Source organism: Bactrocera dorsalis, chromosome 1, assembly GCF_023373825.1.
Source record: "Bactrocera dorsalis isolate Fly_Bdor chromosome 1, ASM2337382v1, whole genome shotgun sequence".
NCBI classification, from domain to species: Eukaryota; Metazoa; Arthropoda; class Insecta; order Diptera; family Tephritidae; genus Bactrocera; species Bactrocera dorsalis.
Window position 1 is genome coordinate 61,571,098 of NC_064303.1, and position 21,877 is coordinate 61,592,974.

Sequence of the window (21,877 nt, forward strand, 5' to 3'; positions counted from 1 at the left end):
GTATTCCAATATATATTAAAAACAATTTTATTCAGAACGTTTAAATTTATATGCTATTTAAGTATCATTGTTCTTCGTAATTACATGAGACAATGAGTTCACAATTCTAAAATTGGTTTTTAAAATATTGTTTTTATAAACAGGAAATACTAATACAGAAATAAAACATTGTTGCAAAGTAATTTAAGTATGTAAAACACAGTATTGGCTAAAACTAAAGCTCTATTTAGAACGTTTTTTAATATTGCGTCGTAAAATAAAAAAGAAAACAATAACTTGTTGCATATATTATTAGATTATGTATTTCCCTACAATTATAATAGTTATTATTTTCCTAAAGTTCCTGAAAGTTTTACTCAAAATATTTCATGATAGTAAATATTAAAGGAACAAAATTAAAGCAGCTTCCTAGATTGTCAATAAATATGATTCTGTGCTAATATTTTGTATTGAATAATACTGTTGCGAATTTGCTCCCTGCTAGTTTTACTTTACTAGGTTCGTATCTCTGGATTGACAAATAAAACTAAAAGCCGTTTAATTCAATTCAACAACTCTTTATTTTACAACTCGTCTACACTATAACAGTTTACTCTTAGCACTGGTTGATTACGTTGGCGCTGCCACGGCTTATATAGCCACGCACTTCTCGCTGATGCCGACGTGTCCTTCTAGAATATTGCGTCTGGAAATTACAAGAACATAACGCTATACGGCGCCAGACGCAAGCAGACAGCCGCGGCGCCAGACTCAGCAATTGTTAAAGTAGACAAGCAGACAGTGCGGCGCCAGATGTCTATTGTTTCGACAAGCAGACAGCCGCGGCGCTAGGTGTCTACCAGAAGACAAATGCTATTCCATATACCTACAGCTATTGTTCATAATAAGGGATACATATAGCAATACAAATACAACTTAATACTACTTTTGTAACACTGCCCTCTACTAAAGCCTAATCGTCCCGATTAGGCACAAATCCTCTTGAACTAAATGGGGCAAGCCTCTCCAAATGTACTACTTTCATTTTACATCGTGCTTTTCCATTTCTTTGTATGCGGTATACCACGTCATTAAGTCGTTTCATCACCATATAGGGTCCTTCCCAGGCTGTCTGCAGTTTCGGGGACAAGTCTTTCTTTCGAAGTGGATTGTACAACAGGACCAGATCACCTTCTTCAAAACCTTTTGAATTTGCCGCTTGATCGAACCGGTCCTTCATCTTATTGCTCATCAGATGCGTATGCTGTCTTACCATTAGATGCAATTCATTCATTTCTTCCTTTAAGGCAGAACAATAATCTCCATTATTTCTTACAGTTGTAGGATTCGTTCCAAACTTAAGATCAGCAGGCAGTCGCAGATCAGATCCGAAAATAATCTTTGCTGGCGTGTAACCAGTTGTTTCGTGCTTCGCTGAACGATACGCCAGCAGGAACATCTGGATGCACTTGTCCCAATTCCGTTGATCTTTATCAACGATTTTCCGCAGATGTTCTTCGAGCGTTCGGTTGAATCTCTCTACCATCCCATCTGATTGTGGGTGTAACGCTGTTGTCCGTGTCTTGTGGATGCCCAATAAGGTACAGACTTCTTTGAAAATGGAAGATTCGAAATTCCTGCCTTGATCTGAGTGTAATTCGACGGGCACTCCGAACCTTGTTATCCAATTTTCTACAAACGCTTCGGCTACTGTCTTCGCTTCTTGGTTTGGTAAGGCATATACTTCTGGCCATTTACTGAAATAGTCCATGACAACCAGTAGATATTTGTTTGTTTTGTTTGTTTCCGGCCGTACTGGTTGGGAACGGACCTGCAACATCCATTGCGACTCGTTCAAATGGTGATCCCACGTTGTACTGTTGTAGCCTACCGCGACTTTTGGCTTTAGGACCTTTAGCTGCCATGCACTCTACGCAATTACTTATCCATTCTGCTATGGAATCTCGACAACCGATCCAGTAGAACCGTTGTTTAATCTTCTCTATAGTTTTTGTAATTCCAAGGTGCCTTCCACTAGGTCCATTGTGATATTCTTTCAATACTTTCGGGATCATGGACTTCGGTACTATGATCAGCAGACGAGACTGTTTGCCATCTTCGCTTTCCCAGGTACGATGAAGGTATCCATTAACGAGGTTTATGCTGTTCCATTGGGCCCAATATGCTTTTGCAGTTGGACTCTCGTTACTTATTTGTTCCTTTGGTGGTCGTACCCCATTTTCTTTGGCCATTACCAGCTTTGCAAGATCAGGGTCCTCCAGCTGATTGATTCTGATGCGGTGAGGAGTCCAATCATCTTCAGGTTCTATATTCAGTAATCGCACGTCGACTATACCTTCTTTTCCTTCTGATTTGGAGCAATGTTTACATTCCAGTGGACAAGGGCGACGTGATAATGCATCCGCATTTTCGTGGTGAATCCCCTTTCGATGTTCCGTTTCGAAGTCGTAATTCTGTAATCTTTCGATCCATCGTGCAATTTGGCCTTCCGGATTCTTAAACTGTAATAACCATTTTAATGCTGCATGATCAGTCCTCAGCAAGAATCGTTGTCCATACAAATACTTGTGGAAATGTTTTACACATTCCACCACAGCTAGTAGTTCTTTTCGCGTCACACAGTAGTTTTTCTCTGGTTTCCCGAGCACTCTGCTGTAATACCCAATTACTCTTTCTTGTCCGTCGATGAGCTGAGACAGGACACCTCCAATTCCATAAGCGCTCGCATCTGTATCCAGGATGAATTTCTTTCCAGGTATTGGATAAGCTAACATCGGCGCCGTACAAAGTAGTTCTTTAAGCTGCTCAAACGCTTTTTCTTGTTCCAACTGCCATACAAACGGGCGATTCTTCTTTGTTAAATCATGTAAACTTCTAGCCACGTTCGCAAATCCAGGTACAAAACGGCGGTAATACGTGCATAAGCCAAGGAAGCTGTGGAGTTCATGTATGTTGGTGGGTCGAGGCCAATCTTTGACTGCTTTTATTTTTCCTTCCTCGGTGTGAATCCCCTCAGTTGACACTTTATGTCCGAGATATGCGACCTACTTCTTCCATAATGAACACTTTTTGGGATTCAAGCGTAATCCGGCTGATGCTATTCGCTGAAAGAATTCCTCTAGATTTTTCAGATGATCATCGAAACTTTTTCCCATGATGATAATGTCATCAAGATACACCAAACATGTCTTCCAGTTGAGTCTTTTTAACACATGTTCCATCAGTCGCTCGAACGTTGCAGGCGCATTACATAACCCAAATGGCATCACAGAGAATTCCCATAGCCCGTCGCCCATGCTGAAAGCGGTCTTTTCACGGACACATTCATCAATCTCGACTTGCCAATATCCACTTTGTAGATCTAATGTAGAAAACCATTTCGCTCCAGACAAGGTGTCTAATGTATCGTCGATTCTTGGTAGAGGATAACTGTCTTTCTTTGTGACATCATTCAACTTCCTATAATCTACGCAGAAACGGGTGCTACCATCTTTCTTTTTAACTAAGACGATAGGTGAGCTCCATGGACTTATTGAAGGTTCGATTACACCGCATGTCTTCAATGATTTTGTTAGCATCCTCACGTTTTGCTAGTGGAACCCTACGCGGAGCTTGTCGGATTGGTTTAGCGTCTCCAGTATTTATGTGATGTTTGACAATGCCGGTTCTTCCTGTGTTGTTTCCTTCGTTTGCAAATATGGATGCGTATTTTTCTAATAGTTTTTCTGCTTTTAATTTTTCATTTCCATGCACCTCATTCAGCAAATTGTTTAGGAGTGTAGGACTTATCTGCTGTGGCTCAATAGTAGGTTTCTGTTGTGACCGTTCGCATCGTGCTATTGCACTTATGTTCTGGCACTGTCCAATTACTGCTTCTTTCTTCAGACTTATAGGCGTGTTGAATTCATTCACTACTCTGACCGGAATGGTGGCGTCTTCTCTAGTTTTCACAAGCGTTCTTCCTACCAACATGGGTGTATCTATTTTTGTTGGTTCCACAATCCACAATTCTTCAGTCCCACCTCCTCCAATCACTTTAGCCCAAACAATCGCCTCAGATTTTGGTGGAATACTCTGATTATCATCAACAATCACCCTCTTACTTTCAACGTTGGTCACATATCCGGTGTTTATAGGCATCTCCATGTTCTGGCAAAACAGCATTTGTTTGTTTAAATTCAAAGTAACCCCGTGATCAATCATGAAATCTACTCCCATTATAATTTCATCCGTGATTTCTGCTACTATGAAGGTGTGATTAACTTCCAGGGTACCAATCATCACTTCGCAAAACACTTTTCCCGCGACAGCTGCTTCCTCCCCGGTGGCCGTTCGAAGCTTGCAACCGACTAATGGTTCAACCGTTCCTTTTACCACATCCGGTCGGATAATTGAATGTGTGGCACCAGTATCCAAAGTAAGCGTTGACAGTCGTCCATTTACGATGCCGTTGATAGTAAGATTGTTGTCATGGCGACCTATTTGTGATATCGAGGTAGCGGGGCAAATAGTTGTGGGAATCAGCTCACGCCCCTTTGAACTGTTCCGTTTTTAGTTTAACGACTTGTGAGATGTGGATGCTCCGTCCTCGTTATCTGTTGGTTGTTTCCGTTTTGATGGGTTTACTTTTATATTGCAATTTCGGGCAAAGTGACCCGCTTTTCCACAGTTGAAACATCTGCCTGTTGTATTTACTCGCGGTGCAGCAATTGTCTTCAGAGTCTTCAATATTTCTTCCATCTGCGCCGGTTGTTCCATTTCAACTCTTTGTACTTTGTGTGCTGGTTTACTTAGTAGCGAAGCTGTTTCCTGTGTGAGGGCGTACGAAACCGTTTCAGCAAACGTTCTTTTTGGCAATGCATATGTGGCGCGTTTGGTGTCCACATCACGAATTCCATTTATGAAGCTTTGAATTTTTACCCTGCATCTGCATTTGCCGAATGAGCCAGTCGTTCTATTTCAGTTGCGAACTCTTGCAATGACTCGTTCATTTTCTGACCCCTATTTTGCAGTTCGATCTGGTATATTTGTTTCCGGTGCTCACTACCATATCGTCGTTTTATCGCACTCATCAATGCCTCATAGTTGTCCCGTTCACAGTCTGGAATAGTCTGAAGGATGATACAAACAAGGACGCTACTTTGTCCGCTGCATTCCAGTTATTGGCCATTGCTGTCTTTTCAAACTGAAGTTTGAAAATTTGAAATGGAATACTTCCATCGAATGTGGGTGCCTTCAATTTTTGATTATTTGATGGTGGTGCACGGCCATGCAGTTGCAGTTCTCGCATCCGATTACTCAATTGAAGAACTTCTGATTTTAAATTTTCTTCGTCATTTTTTAACGTGCTTAATTCGTCTTCCAATTTTGAAAATTTCTGTTGCACTTGTGTATTATTTTCTGTAATCTGTTGTACCAAACGCTTTTCTAACTGCGTATTATTTTCAGTCATTTGTTGTGTAAGGCAAGACTTTAACTGTGATGTATTTTCAGCTATTATTTGCTTCATAGCCACTAACAGCATGTTCGTGTCTACACTTGATGATGTTCGTTGTTCTTCTACTTTTTCTTCTACCTTTGTAGAAGTTTCTGGTCCATCAAATTCGAACTCGTCCACATTAATTCCATCCGCTTCCATTGCTACACGTAATCGTGCCTGCAGAACCGTCTTTTGCCCGCTTATCGGCAAATTACGCTCCTCCAGTTCCTTTTTTAATTGCTGAATTCTCAATTCTCCATCTTGACGCAAGCAGACAGCCGCTGCGCCAGACTCAGCAATTGTTTAAGTAGACAAGCAGACAGTGCGGCGCCAGATGTCTATTGTTTCGACAAGCAGACAGCCGCGGCGCCAGATGTCTACAACAAGACAAATGCTATTCCATATACCTACAGCTATTGTTCATAATAAGGGATACATATAGCAATACAAATACAACTTAATACTACTTTTGTAACAATACTAAGCGTGTTTTGTATCTCCATCCCAATACTACAACTTAGAACGTTTTGTTATTACCTTGGAGTAGATTATACTTTGGTTGGAGATGTATTAAATATCATTATCTCGCTGGTACCACCGGTCTAAATGACATTATCTTTTTAATTCGTAGCAAGATTTCTATGAAATGTAGGTGTCCGATCTATTGTTACTGTAATCGTATCTTGAAATAATATGTGTAATTAAGTTTCATCACATTGGTCCAATCAATTTGAGCTTTGGTGAATTTTGGTGAAATATTTCTTCTTGTTACTCTCACGTCACATGTAGTTTTATCAACTCGGGGGTTTCACCCTATATTTTTGGGTCACAACACTTGAATTTTTATTTAAAATATATTTTTTTTAACTGAAGAATATGAAAAATGAGTTACAAAATACGTTCATATCGAGGCGAAGTAAAATTGTTGGGCTACTCTTCTCTTCTTATGCTCTGATAATTTTAAATATTTTCCAATCATTTTCAAAGTGATAACTAGGATATTTGAAGATATATTTTTCTTATCTTCTTCTTCTCTTTAATCTTTCACACAATACGCTCGATAGAACCTTATACGCGATGTTGAGCGGGCCGGGGAATCGGGTTCGCCTTCTGCTGGCGTTATACTTTCACCGCCCTCTATAATTTTAGTATGCTCTGGGCATCAGTCACTAGATCACCTCAAGGTTTTACAAGAGTATGCTCCGGTCTTGAAACCTTTTTCTAGTCGCCGCATCTTTTCGTAGAATTTTCGATTTACCCTGTCGGCCAGCTTGACAAGCTCTGCGTACTCACGCATTTCGGGCTCTTTTTTTTGTCTTCAAATGCGTCTGGTTTCCCCTTCAACTCACGGTACCTATCCCATCCGGTGTTGTGGTCGGGTGTTTGTTCTTTTGCATTTTCCGAAAACCAATGGTTTCGGTTGCAGCTGTACGTAAGAAGCTTGAAATGCCGTCCCACAGTTCCCTTATACCGAGTTGTTGACGAGTGTTCTCAGAAAGCAGGGGTGCGATTCGGGTAGAAAATCGTTCGGCTATCTGTTGTGATTGCAACTTTTCGACGTCGAACCTTCTTTTGTTGACGTAGGTGCGTGTTTTTGCTGCACAGAGGCGGGTGCGAATCTTGGCTGCAACAAGATACGCACGTCTAGAACACTGGAGACGTGTCTTCCGTCTATCACAACATGTTCAATCTGGTTGGTGGCTTTTCGATCCGGATACAGCCAGGTAGCTTCATTTATTTTCTTATGCTGGAATCTAGTACTGCAGATAGCCATATTTCGGGCCCCGGATAAGTCGATCAGCCTCAACCCATTTGTTGTTGTGTTTTCTTGTGGATGCTAAATTTACCGACTGTGGCGCCAAAGATACCTTCCTTGTCCACCCTGGTGTTAAAGTCGTCAAGCACGATTTTGACGTCGCGTCGGGGTGCGACCCAAAAGCTCATAGAAGGCATCTTTAGTCACATCGTCCTTCTCTTCCGTTGGAGCACAAGCACCTACTCGCCTCAGTGTGCTAGCCTTTATTTGCACGAAGACATCAACCTGTTGGTCAGCGACATCTTCTCAATTAAGGGACCTGACGTTCCAGGTGCATGCCCTCAAATCGTAATCCTTAATGCATTTACCATGGTCGTCATCAAACGGGGATTTTCTCTTCCGAGACTTTTTGTTCCTTTTCATGTGGGGCGTTTTTTACGTGGCGGGTCCTAAACCCAGCGCACAACCCTGTGGAGGGAATGTTTCGCCTTCTCACTTAGCTCGCCTTCAATCGGGTGTTCTTAGGCTACTTAGAAGATACTTGGCCAAAGACCCAAGTGAATGGCAATCAGAGAAATTTCCTCACTTCTACACATGACTCCATCCTCCACGTTTTCTTATACAGAATGTTTTTTACCAACTGTTTGTATCATGTTTTTATCAATCCGATATTAAAGAATGACGTTTTTTTTAACAAATTCTCAAACATTTGGGAGAGATAGGGCCTCTACTATGTTTGCGAATATTGAGTTGATATTTATTTAAAGTCGAATTTGTTTTATGCTATTTTTCATTACTAACTTTTTAAGTGCGGAAAAAATTCTGAAAATAATTGTTTTTTGTAATTGATTATATAAGCTAAAAATATATGCAAAAAGTTTTTACTATTTATCTGATATCTTTGATTTAAGAAAAGCTAATTTCAAAATGTCCGCTCTGGGGGTAATACTGGCTATGTACGAGTGAGTACGCACAAAATACCTGAGGTTAAATAAACTATAAATCTTCGTCTTACATTTACTAATTTATTTACTGTCTATAAATGAAACATCAGCTGATTGAAAAACAAACACAATATTTCCCAAAATAAATATTTCGCAGTAAAGATCCCAAGGAAAAATTAAAAATAAATAAAAAAAAAAAAATAATAGATGCGCTTTGGTTAAAAGTTAAAAAAAAAAATAAATTTAAAAAACTAAAATTTATTTGTATATTGGGACAGATGTCGATAGACTACCTTTGCTCGGTACTGTATCAACGGAAAATATTTTCTGACTATCTGACGATGCTTTTATTTTAAGTGCATTAAAGGTACTCACGTGTACAGACTAGTTTCGATCTCTTAGAAGTTGTTTAAGATAAGTGATTTATTGTTGAAAAACGGAAATTTTTTAATTTATAATAAAGAGAGTAAGAGCCGTGTAAATCATAATTTGACTAACAAGGACATAGAAAAGATACTAAAAATTAGGCAAATAGTGTAGAATGGACCGTGATCTGATAACGAGGAACTTAACGAGGACAAGGAACTAAACCTACCACTGAATTTTGAAAATTTTGTTCCTTATTTTACAACTACACCAGAAACATCCGCGAATGCTGAAACCATTCTTTCAGATACTCCTTTCTTTATACGTAAATGATCAATGAATTGATTGCTGGAATGATTATGAAATCGTAATGCTCCGTCTTCTAGCCGGGAAGGTCGACACCGGCTATTTTTATGTAAAAGGTTTTAGCTCCATCTTTTTGACTGCTTCAATTGTTGAGCCTTTAATAACTTAACAAAAGTGAAGAAGCGACCAAATGCAAAACAACCATCACTTTTGGGCTTTCAACTTCATTACCACTTTTTCAACAAAGGTATAGAATGACTGAATCAGCTGACTATTACAAGATTTCTAAACAGATTAAATTTTCAGATCCTTTATAGGCTTCATTGTCATATATTGTATAAATTCGAATTTTTTCATATACTCATCAATATGCCAACAAGGACTGTCTATGAGCAGGATCAACTGTGTATTAAAGCGACGTACAATATCAGCTCATACAGCTCATCGTTCCATCGAATGCGATATTCGCCGTGGCCAATGCGCAAAGGACCATAAATCTTTCGGAGAACCTTTCTCTCGAAAACTCGTAACGTCGGCTCATCAGATGTTATCATTGTGCATGCCTCCATCATATAGCAGGATGGGAATAATGAGTGATTTATAGAGTTTGGTTTTTTTTCGTCAAGAGAGGACTTTACTTCTCAATTGCCTACACCGTCCTAAGTACCACCTGTTGGCAAGAGTTATTCTGCGTTGAATTTCCAGGCTGACATTGTTGGTGGTGTTGATACTGGTTCCAAGATAGACGAAAGTATCTACGACTTCAAAGTTATGACTGTCAACAGTGACGTGAGAGCCAAGTCGCGAGTGCGACGACTGTTTGTTTGATGACTGGAGATATTTCGTCTTGCCCTCGTTTACTGGCAGGCCCATTTGCTTTGCTTCCTTGTCCAATCTGGAGAAAGCAGAACTAACGGCGCTTGAGCTTCAGTTCTTTCACAAGCTGTATTTTGACTGCTTTTCACGACTCACGCATGATGTAAAAAAGACTATTGAAAAGAGTACCACTTCATGGATCATCCTTTACAACCCCCATACACTTATAGTGTTAGTTATTTTTAAAACTATTTCATACCTAGTAATGAAGGGATAAGTTCGGGTGTCCCCGAACATTTTGTATTCTTCCCAAAATTGGACTTTTTATGGAGTAAATTCTTGAGTTGTATTTATATGCACGTTTTCGAATATATTGTGAAACTAAACTAAAAGATTTGCTAAAATATTAAGTGAATAGTGCACAAGCTTTTAGAAGAGGCATTTTGTTGAAAAATATTGAAATTATATTTGGAAGGTATAGTATTATACTGAAGTCCCCAATTGGGGACAATGGGCAGAACCATTAAATTTTACCAGCATTTTTTAGGTGGTTTCTATAAGCATAATTGTGACATATCGGCAGGTTTTTAAGAGTCAGAATGATTTTTTAAAACGACAGAAGGCCGTTGATTGGATAATGGAGAAAGAAGACGACGATTCTGAATAAGACGTCATTCCTCCTGCCATTGTAAGTGATGAAGAGGATTTGGTATGCTCTGCCCTGCCGAATGATGTGAATGGAAGAATTGAGAATTGTCTAAACGATTCCGATTGGAATTAAAGTGATGAAGAAGCACTTTCATGCTTTGGTTAGCGCAAATTAATTTAAAAGACTACCCTGTGATAAGTCTTCTAAACATCGCGTTTAAGGTTCTGTTTATTTCGTGCTTTTTAGCCACCACTTACCTCGGCACTCGGCACTAAATATTTCATCGCCAAAATATTTAATTAAAAAAGATACAGTTGTTTGGGGTTTTTTGTTTTATTCACTGAAACTTGATGTAATATATGTACGGAATGTGTTCGCTCGGTGCGAGATCGAGGAAAGAAAAGGAGGCCTCGTCTTCTGGAGCGATCCGTTTTGATGGTTGGGTAGTACAGAGTTGTGGTGTGATGTCCGCATGTGTGGTATATACTCGTATGTATTAGTGTGTGGTGTCTTCATTTGGAATGTCTAAGTGTTTTGTGTCTTCATATGTGGATCCCGTTAGTGTAGTGTATTGTCGTTCAGTGCCGTGTGTAGAGAGGGGAGAGCTAACTCATTTAGCCATCCCGGCCCCCATAGGCCCAGCAGTACGATGTACGATGATGTCCGCATGTGTGGTATATACTCGTGTGTATTTGTGTGTGGTGTCTTCATTAGGAATGTCTAAAAGAGTGAACTACTTTTATCAATGGGTTTTGATTCTTTTAATAATGAGATATCGCGGCTGAAGTAGTGCATATGAGTGGATGCGATTAGTGCGACCTTTGCCTTTTGGAGTTCCAGAGACGTCAATGTATCGCATTGGGGAGATTGTGGGTGAATTCCCTTAACTTTATTTTTGAGTCGCTTTATGAACTTTAGCATATAGGCGATTACTCGAAGGGCACGAGGGAACGATGAAAATGGCTTATCAGAGGCGTCACAGAAATTCGACTTTGTGTTCGGGGGAATAGTTTACCCATCGTGGGATTTATATCTCTGAGATATTGTTTAGATTGCTCGCGAACTGGGATCACTTTTCTAAACGAAGTGGTTTTACTTGTTCGTCCCAGTTGGTCCCAGCTAGTCATAATTCTTGTATCAGGATTTTAGCTTGTATCATTATTGGCGAAAGCCACCCTACGGCGTCGAAGAGTTTTGCCACAGAGGATAGAATTTGGCGTATTGTTATGGGGAATAATGCAGATATTGACTCCGTAGTGTATGAAAACTGGTCAGATATCTCATTCCATTGAATCCTCAGAGTCTTTGTTGTACTTTCCTTTTCGAATTTAAGGAAATTAGTGTCTAATAGATTTTCTTCAGGTATGTCCTTTGAAATATTAGGGTGGTTCTCCGTTATCTTTTTCAACGGAAACTCTGCTGTATTGAGCGCTTGTGTCACTTGTGCTAGTGACTCGTATGCCTGTGGAAGACTGTGACTTCAAGACAAAATGTCATCAACATACGTTTGCGTTTCTAACACCTGGGTTGTCAGAGGGAATTCTGACTTGGTGTTTTCTGCCAATTCGTGCAGTGTTCGAATGGCTAAGTATGGAGCACAGTTGAAGCCAAAGGTAGCTGTTTTTAACCTAAAGTCGCGTAGAGGACTAGTGGGTGATTTTCTGAAAATAATTTGTTCAAAATCTTGATCGTCTTTATGTACGACTATTTGTCTATACATTTTCTCGATGTTCCCGTTAAATACGTATTTGAAGATACGCCAATTTAAGATGATCAGCATTAGGTCTGGCTGAAGGGTGGGTCTCGTAAATAAAATGTCATTTAGGGAATTTCCCGAACTGGTGGATTTTGACGCATTGAAGAGAACTCTTACCTTTGTGTTTTTTTTTGCCTGGCTTTACTACTGCATGATGTGGAAAATAAAACGAGTACTATTAACTGTGTATGATTTTTTCGCCAGGGCAGACTTCTTCCATATGGCGTAAATGAAGGTATTCTTCTACGACCCTATCATATTCTGTTTTCAGCTCGCCTTTTTTAAGTAGGTTATTTTCCATTCTTAAAAACTGTTCGATAGCAGAGCGGGGGACCTAAGGCGAGGGTGTGGGGAAATTCTGGCTTTAGTGGTAGTCGCACGACGTACCGGCTATCATCTTATCGAGTAGTTGTAGTTTTGTAAAAATTCTCCCTATCCTATTTTGTGCCCCAGACGCTATAAATGATCGTTGTGATCCTTGGTCTATTAAGGCCCTGAGTTTAAACAGCTCTACTCGGTGTTCGATGGAGATGACTGCTGTGAATAGGAGAACCCTGCCGTGGTTTTCACTATGTAGCGTTTGGGTTTTTAACGCCTTTGAGCAGCATGGTGCTTCTAGGCAGTTTTCTGAATTTGTTGTTGCAACTAATCCTGTTGCTTTTTTTATGTTTGCGCTGTTTGGGGGTGAGCTGGAAAAATTGGTAATATAGTAAAAGGAAAAATAGGTAATCTTTAAGCATGTGTGCATGTGATAAGCAGTTTGTGCAAAGTCTTTGTGACTTTCGGTCGATTATATTTAATTTCTTAAATTTCTCGCAAGATTTTAGTTTATGACCCCCCATAGTTCGCATGACGTTTGTTTGATTTTTTAAGAAGCTTCTATTTGAATTGTTGCCACTGGCTTGGGGTCTTTGGAAGCTTCTATTAAGGCCATGGGAAATACCTTTTGGTTTAATTATCTTTTTATCAACTCTTTCTGCGATTTCATACTGGGTAGTTAGGAAATCTTTCGTTTGCTGCCACGTGGGCCATTTTTTCCTTGATGAGAGAGATAGCAATAACGATTTTTCTGGTAATGCGGCAGTGCATATATTTACCAGAGTTGGGTCCGAATTTTCTGTGGGAACGTTTTGTGTCGCTAAAACCGACAAACTGTTGGAAACAGTGTTGCCACAATGTTGCCATTACTCAAAACGCATATGTAGTTTTGTACACATCGAACTTTTCAATTATAATTTTTTCATAATCTAAAATAGCAAAACTGAAATCAAACTATCTTTAAGTTTACATATTTATAAATAATAGTATTGGACTCTGATTTTGAGTTAGTTTAAGAAAATTTCGAACATATTGAAGATATTTTTTATAATTACTACAATATATCGAGATTGGCATCCCTGCCTTGTGAGAGAGCAATCTGCTGACTCGTTTCTACGGAGAAAACCCCAAATCGTTGGAAATTTTATGGTAAACGGGCGGTAGAAGCGGTGTTGGCTAATCATTTACATTGCGCTCTCATGAGATTCATTTGGGCATATGTGTTTGAAAAAACAGTGGTTCATAAACTGAAGTTGTTATTGAAATTACTTTTTATAAGGAAGTTTAAAGAAATAACCTGGGCCGGAATCGCGGCACACGTTAACGAGCGAAATTCAAATATTTTTCTTGTTTTCGGATCGTTGTACTCGCTATCGAATACGCTCTTTCGAAATTTGAAATTTCCTCATTCGATAACGTGTTCTCGTTTGTACGAAAGAATCGAAATCTCACTCGTTAGCTATTTGAGAAACGATATAGTACAAATAATTAAAAACAAAGTTTTGAATATATCAGTTAGAAATAACCTGAGGTAATATTATTATTTTTCTTTTATTGAGTTTATTTAACATGTATTGTAATCATAACTAATGATTTAAGGACAAATGTAAACAAAATAAATATGCGTAAACAAATGTGATGAGTAATTTTATGCTACAGCATCAGATCTTAGCAAATAATATTTTGCCTAATTGTGGTCAAGGCAAAGTTGCATTAAATAAGCTATGGGATGCTAAAACTTAACTCTGCCGGGCCACCGATGAAAGATGCTAAATTTTGAGGAAAAGTAAGATCAATACAAGTAAATAATATATATTAATTAAAAAATAAAATAATAGATGATTAAAATAATAATAAAATACAGAAATAGGTATTTGCTGATCAAAAGCACAATACAAAAAAGAAAATGAGTGATCCGCACACTCGACATGTTACGAAATTTCACTCGATACGATTACTTGCTCGCTCACGACTGCCGCGATTTGGGCCCTGGTTTGAAACTTTTTGCTTCGAAATTTGTATCTATGTTTGGAAGTACGAGGTGTGTTCAAAAAGTATCGCGAATCGTAACTGACAGTTTTCTTCGATTGCAGGGACGTGGTGCATCATAAGTTCTTGCCACAAAGAAGGACGGTCAATAAGGAATATTACCTGCAAGTTATGCGCAATTTGCGCGAAGCAATCCGCCAGAAACGCCCGGATTTGTGGAAGAACAAAAATTGGCTTTTGCACCACGATAACGCACCTGCTCACACATCGTTGCTTGTGCGCGACTTTTTGGCCAAAAACAACACACTAAAGATGCCGCAGCCACCGTATTCCCCAGATCTGGCCTCCTATGACTTTTTCTTGTTCCCTAAACTGAAGGACGACGTTACGCTTCTCTTGACGAGATAAAGACGGCATCGAAGGAGGAGCTGAAGAAGATAAAAAAAAAAATGATTGTTTGAAGTGCTTCGAAGCTTGGAAAAACCGTTGGCACAAGTGTATAATATCTCATGGGGATTACTTTGAAGGGGACAAAATAGATATTCATGAATAAATAAATAATTTTTGAAAAAAAAACACAAAATTCGCGATACTTTTTGAACACACCTCGTATGTACCTATATTTGTGAAAAATTATTTTCAATAATGAAATTAAACAAACATAAAATAAAAAGTGGGTTATCTGATTTAAATTTTGGTACAATAATGCGTGTAGCTACAGCAAATGATATTACATCAATCATAGCATTTATTATTTCAAATAATCTATTAATAAACTTTCAAACTAAATGCTGTTATAAAGACATATTAAAAAAAATGATTACTAAAATAAAATATTTATGATACTTTTTATTATTTGTCTTACATTTTATAAATTTATAATAATTATAAAGAAACTTAAAATTGTTAGGCAATTTTGCTATTTTTACCTACAGTGCAACTTCCCATGTATGCGCGAGGTAATAGCAGTATCAACGACACTTATACACATGTATATGAGAAACGCTGATAAAGGCAGATCTGTCCTAATCAAATAAACAAGAGTATCAAACACAAGACTTTGAACTCATACTACACCATACCCAAGACATAAATCCTTCAGCTACAGTCCATACCACTCCTAAAAACTACATAATGTCCTACATTCAGAATCAGTTCTCGAAATTGGACGAGGAAAGGAGAAAGGACAAGGAGTTAATATTACGGATGTTCCAAACTACAAATCCTAATACTAGCGAAACTTCTACTCCAACAATATAACAAGAAACCACGATGCAATACCAGAATGTAACAGATGTACAAATCTAAGTAATAAAGGAATTACCTATTTTCCAAGGAAACAAAGAAGAATATACGATATGGAAGTCACATGTAATGAAAGTCATGGAACCACTCCAAGTATTCCAGAACACACCTCAATTCTACAATATCATTACAACCTTCAGAAGAAGAATCACGGGACATGCAGGTATGCTACTTGAATGCAACAACACACCTCTCAACTTCTACAGTATCATGGAAGCTTTGGACGCACTATATCACGACCCAAACGCACTGTATGAAATACAAGAACACATGAAGAACTTGGCACAACAACCAACAGAAGACTTGGACACTTACTTCCAATACACATTGACACTGCACAGGAAGCTGATTAAAAATACAGTGGACCTTCTAAAAACAGAAATAAATAACAAATATGTATATTGAACAAGAATCTATAACACAATTTATTAAAGGATTAAAAAATAAAAATTTGGGAACAGCCTTAGCATCTAATCAATATCAAAGCTTAATGCAAACATATACAAGTGCTAAACAAATCCAAATACGATTACAACAAACTAGTGAAAATAAAAACCCGATAGGTCGTCTATCGAAATTCAAAAACAAAATTTAAATAACTTTTGGCAAAGACCAACTAATCATCATAGAATAATACCACAAAAGACAAACCCTTTTAATTTTAATCCACCACAATCGCAAAATAATAATTTAAACCAATGGTCAAGAAGCCAATATAATCAACCTATAATCACAATAAAAACTTCAGGCAAAGAGTATTTAATACGACTCCATACCAACCTCCACAAGAACGCATGGATGTTGACGAACCTCAAAGAAACAGTGGGTACAAACGAAATCACTCTCACAGAAACATCATTCCACAAAAGATACAAAGGATCAACACATACCAACAACCTGAACCTCAGCCAGAACAAACCTTCAGACACATGGAAGAAGCTGACGATACATCGAGTACTCTTTTAGGCTAAAGGATGGACTACGTTGCCTTATACTCAAGGATGGTCCGACACAACAAGAAGTGAATATCATGATCGACTCAGGCGCTACAAACAACTACGTATCAAAAAAATGCAGAATAGGTAAAAGTATATCAATAGATCCTGTATGGACAAAATCAATGCATGGATATTCCATCATGACTAGTAAAAAAATAAAACATCTGTTAAGCCATGATTTTCCATTTTTTGAACTAGAAGATATTAAAGATTTTGATATGATAATAGGATTTTGTGGATTGAAAAAATTAAATGCAGAAATAGATTTCACGTCACTGCAATTAAAATATTCAAATAAAAACAAAAATCAAAAAATAAATTACACAAATGAGATTAGAGAAATAATAAAACAGAAAAGTTACCATTTACCACAACGATAGAAGCAACCATTAGGACAGAAAGTAATGAACCTGTTTGGACGAAACAATACCAATATCCGTATGCAGATAACGATTTCGTCAATTCAGAAATAAAAAAAATATTAAAGAATAATATAATACAACCTAGTGTAAGTCCTTATAACTCACCAGTTTGGACAGTACCAAAAAAGGGTATAGATGAAAATGGAAAACCCAAGAAAAGATTAGTGATAGATTTTCAAAAATTAAATTCAAAAACTATAACAGGTATATATCCTAAGGTAAAGCTAAATATTTTTCCACGATAGATCTAGAAGCAGGATTTCACCAAATTATGATAAAAAAAGAAGATAGGGAAAAACAGCATTTTCCATAAATGGAGCAAAATATGAATTAATACGAAAGCCCTTCGGATTAAGAAATGCACCCTCAATATTTCAAAGATGTGTTCATGATATTCTACGAGAATATATAAATAAATTTGCGTTTTTATATATCGACGACGTGTTAATATATTCCTCGACAACTGAAGAACATATTAAACACATCCAAATAATAGTAAGCGCATTACATAAAGCAAATATGAAAATCTCTGATGAAAAATCACACTTCTTTTAAAATCAAGTCGAATATTTAGGACATATAATAACACATAATAGGATAACAGTAGATCCAAAGAAAGTAGAAGCATTAGACAAGTATTCGATACCTCAAACCCTGAAAGAATTATGGTCATTTTTAGGTATGGCGAGATATTATAGGAAATTTATACAAGGATATAGCAAAATAACAAAACCACTAGCCATACATCTACAAGGAGAAAATGGTATAACAAGTAAAAAAAATGTCAGCTAAGAAAGAAATTAAATTAGATAAAGAAGCTATAAGAGCTATATAAATAACTAAAACAAAACTAAAAGAAAAAGTTGAACTATTTCAACCAGATTTCTCAAAACCTTTTGACTTAACTACAGATGCGAATAATTTCGCCATAGGAGGAGTTTTTTTTCACAAGAAAAGAAACCTATTATTCTATATCAAGAACATTAACAAAAACAGAAGAAAATTATTTTACAACGGAAAAAGAATTATTAGCAATAGTATGGGCTATAGCAAAAGTTAGGAATTATATTTACGATATAGCAGATTTAACTATACACACTGATCACCAGGCATTAATATTTTCTAGTTCGGACAAAAATCCAAATATAAAACAAAAGATGGAAAAATTGTATACATGAATCTGGAGCAAAAATAGTATACAAACTAGGAAATCAAAGCGTAGTAGCAGATGCAGTATCAAGACAAAAAATTAACACTTCAACAATAGAATCGATGCACTCGACACGTAGTTCACCAAACGAAAACTATACATACGCAAAACAAACGATAAATTCTTTTAAGAATCAAATCATATTGAGTAGTTCTAGTTTTATTCGTCGCATCGGGTCATGCTATACCTTTTTGGAAAGCTCATTTCAGGCGCTAACACGTGTTTGATTGATTGCCGTTATAATAATGCTACTACTTTTAAGTCGCTCGTGAGTTATAGCGTCGCAAACATGGAGCAAAATAAAGAGAAAATACCGCATATTTGGGTGCCACACGAATTGATTCAATAAAAATACCCCAAGACTTTTTTGACAACCCAATATTAAAGAAAACTAAACGAAATAAAAAAGAAACACAAACGACTTTTCCAAAGTATCACAGACATATTATTGAATATCAAAACCCTGACTATTTAACAAAAACCTTAAAAGAAATGTTTACGCCTAATTTCAATAACGCGATTAAAATTGATGAACAAGAACTATTCACAATAAAATCACTACTAAGTAAACATTTTCTAAACTACAAGCTCTTTATAGCACAAAATCTAATCGAAGACATAACAGACAAAAACAAGCAATTGGAAATTATAACAAAATAACCGAGCGCATAGAAATGAGAAAAATAACGCGATGGAAATTAGACAACAATATTTTTGGTCCGATATGGCGAAAGAAATCAAAAACTTTGCAAGAAACTGTTCAAATACGAACGTAGACCAACAAAACAACCGATAGGGAGAACACCAGCAACAAATCTACCAGGAGAATCTATAAGTATGGATATATTCCACATAGGGAATAGAACATATATAACTAGTATGTGGAGGTACTCAAAATATTTATTAATGAGAGAACGCAGATAAAGTCAACACCGTAGACAAACTAGAAGAAATTCTCACACTTACATACCCATATTGTAGAAACCTACAAACCGACAATGAGAGTATATTCACATCGATAACTTGTATGTCACTATACATACATATAACACATAATCGTACGCCAACAGCTCATTCGACATCAAACAGTTCAGTTGAACGCTTACAATTAGCTAAATTAGCTAAACAAAATAACACCGATTCATTTACGGAAATATTTAACGCAGCATACGAGTATAATAGGACAATACACTCGGTGACAAAACAAAAACCAGTGGAAGTATTTTTCAATAGGAAGAATTATCCGGAAATAAAACAATTGATTGAAGAAAACAAAGACAAAGTTTTAGAATGTCATAATAAAAAAAGAACACAAAAGGTTTATGAACCAAAACAAATAATTTACGCACTGTCAAAACGACGTACAAAAACGGAACAAAAATATTTAAAATACATAGTTATAGAAAACCGTGAGGACACAGCTTTAGTAGAGAGAGGAGGACAACATGTCTTACATAAAGATAACATTCGTAACACTCCTAGTGAATTTAATAATAAACATAAAAGCATACACAGTGAGCAATCTAAAAAATAAAAAATGTATCGTCACCGAAACTGACGACACATACCTATATGAAGATACCGAATATTTATACCATTTATTTAATTTAACGCCAATAATGGAAAAATATAAACAGATAGAATATAGATCATTTGGCAGGACACAATAGGATATCATAAACGAGAACAGAATCGCAAATTTAATTGAACAAACTATTTCACACTCAATACAAAAAGATCAATAAACATTTTACTCGTAGGGACTATAATAAAATTTATAACTGGGTCTCCAGATCATGACGATCTTATTGAAATAAAAACACATTTGAATGAAATAATAGAAAATAATAATCAACAAAGAGTCATTAACTCACACTTTGAACAATTAGTCGCAAAGGTTTATCCTCAATCAATCTCAACAAGCCTGGTCATATCGGAAACTTTAAAGGAATTAGAAACCCTATTCGAAACTATAAATTCTATAAAGACTGGAAATTACTTGTCTAAATCTTTAAATTTAAATGATATAAAACAAATAATAAAAAACGAAAAATTAGATATTCCAGTTTTAAATGTAATGGAATACTCCACAATAAATGTAATTAGAGTTAAGGATACATATGTAATCATTTATAAATATCCTTTAATAACGCAAAAACGTAAATTATTTAAAATAACATCGTTAAGCTATCTACATGGCAAATATATATTAGACAAATATATATGTAGCTCAATGTAATATAAATAATTATTCAAGAGTAAACGAATGTAAACAATCACGAAATAATTTAATATGTAAAACCAACAAGGATAATGAATATATTTCGAAATTAGTGCTAAAAGAAAAAGCAAATTGTAAAACTATCGAATAAACAAATGCAAATATCACAATATTAGATTATGGTAATATAATATTAGATGGAAAATATGAAATTAATAACCAAACTATCTCAGGAGTAAACTTGATCCAGTTTAATGACACCATTAAAATAAATGGACGAAAGTACACAAACATACAGGATACAATAAAGCAGATAATCCAACATGAACCATAACAATTGATGAAGTAATCAACTCCAATTAAGAAACTAAGTTTACGAATATTCGGAAGTTACATAAACTACTCATCCCAATTGAGGATCACCCGATCCAAACTTTATGCTACACAATCACAACCTTTGGAATTATAATCCCGACAATTTGGACACTACTCAAATTAATCAAACTACGACAAGTTACTCAAGAAAGAAAAAAACTACACAAACTTTAACAACTCACAGCCACCTTTTCATTATAAAAATGAGGGCATTTTATTTTGTTTTTTTTTTTTTTTTTATAAGAGAAAGGAGAGTTAATACCAGTATCAACGACACTTATACACAAGTATATGAGAAACGCTGATAAAGCCAGATCTGTCCTAATCAAATAAACAAGAGTATCAAACACAAGACTTTGAACCCATACTACACCATACCCGAATGCAAGACATGTATACACATGCATAGGCATGCATAGGCCACACGATAAGCACTTGTTTACAACAAATAATACAATTAGACTTTAGACCTAAGCCACAAAACATGAATATGTTATCAACTTAACGAATAATATATAATCCATAGGATAATACGAAAACATGTTCATTTAAGTATGTGAATTTCTAGAATAAAGATCTTATTCTGCAAAAGTAAATACATATTTTTTTAACCATTCATAAGTATATGAATTAACTCGCGCGAGTTACATCCCATGCTAACCCAAGAACAATAGCAAACACAGATGGTGTGAAGATAGTCTGGTAGATAAGAAGATACATTTATTTAAGAAAACAAGAAGATGTGTAAAATTAAGATATGAGAAGAAACACTGATCCTAAATAAATATTAAATGCATATGCAGCCACATGATAGTAATAAAGGATAAGCAGCACTGTGGAATTTTCCCACAGATAAGAATTTTTGTAAATTTTATTTTTTTTTTATTTTATTTTATAAAAGTTTACATAACAATAAAATTATTACATAAACTAAAGATAACGCAGCGCTAGCATCGGAGGCTTTCGG

The 21,877-nt window shown here is 36.5% G+C and overlaps 1 protein-coding gene and 1 long non-coding RNA gene across 30 annotated transcripts in view; both read left to right on the forward strand.

Moving 5' to 3' along the window:
• Positions 1-21,877, forward strand: part of LOC105224078 (voltage-dependent L-type calcium channel subunit beta-2) — a 995,088-nt gene that overhangs the window by 567,883 nt on the left and 405,328 nt on the right. The gene's annotated exons all lie outside the window — the stretch shown is intronic.
• On the forward strand, positions 5-8,380 carry LOC125775696 (uncharacterized). Its single transcript, XR_007421301.1, has 2 exons — positions 5-831; positions 5,853-8,380. It is a non-coding gene; the product is annotated as an uncharacterized LOC125775696 (long non-coding RNA).